The following is a 2147-nucleotide window of genomic DNA, read 5'->3' on the forward strand; positions in this document are numbered from 1 at the left end:
ATAATAATAATAATAATAATAATAATAATAATTATTATTATTATTATTATTATTATTATTATTATTATTATTATTATTATTATTATTATTATTATTATTATTATTATTATTATTATTATTATTATTATTATTATTATTATTATTATTATTATTATTATTATTATTATTATTATTATTATTATTATTATTATTATTATTATTATTATGCAGAGTATCTCACTGCTTTTTTTCTTTCTATATAGAATGAAAGAGAAATGTAAGACTCTTAAGTCTTACCTTATCTCTAAGCTATGTCTACAACAATTTGACTTCTTTTTATTATTATTTTAAGTTGAACATCCTAAGAACTTAAAAGAATTGTTAGAATATGGCACTTATCTTATTAATCAATTCAGTAGGAAAAGCAAGAAAAAGTTTCCTTTGTATAGTACGTAGAATATATTGTATTAGAATAATATTAAAAGTGAAGAGTACCTAAATGTTCTCTGTGTCTATCATTTTGCTACTTGCTAGAGACACTTGGCAATAATTCAATTAGATGCTTTTATGAATGAATAATTTCAGTCATCAAAGCTGATAGAGTTTTCAAGATTGATACTACCGATCGATTATGGAAATTTAAGAAAAGTCCATTGATGGGAAACTAATAATAAAAAATTTTGATGATTATTAAAAGAATTGAAAATTGAGTTATGAAAATTAATACTAATCACTTTTTAAAAAATCAAATTATTCAAGCATAGTAAAATTATTGTTACAAATTATAAGAGTTTCTAAAAAAGACCAATTTTATATTTTTGGTTTTTGTTGATGTAGTTCCGATGGCAACTTTGTGCTCGAGTTGGACTTTGAGCCTTTTAACACATCCTTTTCCCGCCCAACACTTAACAAGTCAATTGGGAATGGCGTTGAGTTCTTTAATGGCCACCTTTCCGCTAAGCTTTTCCATGGCAAGGAGAGCATACAGCCATTGCTGAAGTTCCTAAGGCTTCATAGTTACAATGGAAAGGTATGCTCTGTGCATTTCTGACAATAAATTCACAAATTTTTTAACAACAAAAGATGATTGGCACCGTTGGTAAAGCAATGAAATGACCTTGTATCTTAAAAGACGCGAGTTTGATTCCCTTTGCTGAAATGATTATCACTTAGGTGGGACAATAATCTGTAACTACCTCTGAAGACATTCTTTGGAAGGATCCCTATGGTCTTCAATGTGGTGATCCTTTCTCCCCGTGGTTACTTTGCTCAAGACAATGTCTTGGGATACCCTAATACTGGTGGCCAGGTTAGTTGAGAACTCTAGATCACATGATAAAATTCGTAATTCTATTTTCATGTTAACATTTTATTCCTCAATAATGTTAATTGGCATAAACTGTTCTTGATTCTATAATCAGGTTTTTTACATCTTGGATCAAGTTCGTACATTGGAGAATGAGATGCTCAACCGTATCAACAAACAAGGCTTGGACATCACCCCTCGCATTCTCATTGTATCTCCCTATTCCAGATGTAAATATTTAGCTGACTTGTATATAGTGAATCGATTTTCACTAACTTGAGCCTGTGATTGCTTTTAAAATCGATTTTCACCCCGTGATTTTCACTAATATTTAACCTATCATTGGGATTGGTTTATAGCCTAACTTAATGTAACATAGTTATAGACTTGTAGCATTTTTTATTATTTAGATTTGTAACATAATTTATTACTTTTCAAGAGAAATTTGTGTATTAATATTTTGAGTTTAATAAAATATCCATTTTGTAGTAATTAATTTCAGTATATTTATATTATGCATAGTAATAATAATTGTTGGCATAAATAATTGAGATTCTAGAAAAAAAAAGTAGTTTGTTATTTCTAAGCAAACGAGTATAATATAACTAAAACAAGTCTTAAGATTTTAGCGGCAATAGTAATGGTAACTAAAAGTAAATAACATTACAATTTTAGAATTACTTTTAGTAGCCATATAAATTTTCGATAAAATGGGTTTTGGCGGAAATAGTAATGACCGCTAAAAATGAATAACATTGCAATTTTGGAATTATTTTTCGTGGCCATATAAATTGCCAAGAAAATGGCCACTAATAGTTATATACTTTTTGTGGCCATTAAAAAGTCTTTATCGGTAAATGTT

At 27.7% G+C, this 2147-nt stretch overlaps 1 long non-coding RNA gene across 4 annotated transcripts in view; it reads left to right on the plus strand.

Moving 5' to 3' along the window:
- LOC107609709 overlaps positions 1 to 1777 on the plus strand; it is a 6772-nt gene extending 4995 nt beyond the window's left edge. For all 4 annotated transcript variants that reach the window (XR_002351174.1, XR_002351173.1, XR_002351172.1 and 1 more), the window contains 3 exons: positions 817 to 1009; positions 1153 to 1288; positions 1401 to 1777. This is a non-coding gene — a long non-coding RNA (uncharacterized LOC107609709). The remainder of the gene's footprint in view (positions 1 to 816; positions 1010 to 1152; positions 1289 to 1400) is intronic.

The sequence above is a fragment of the Arachis ipaensis genome, chromosome B07, assembly GCF_000816755.2.
Source record: "Arachis ipaensis cultivar K30076 chromosome B07, Araip1.1, whole genome shotgun sequence".
Lineage (NCBI taxonomy): Eukaryota > Viridiplantae > Streptophyta > Magnoliopsida > Fabales > Fabaceae > Arachis > Arachis ipaensis.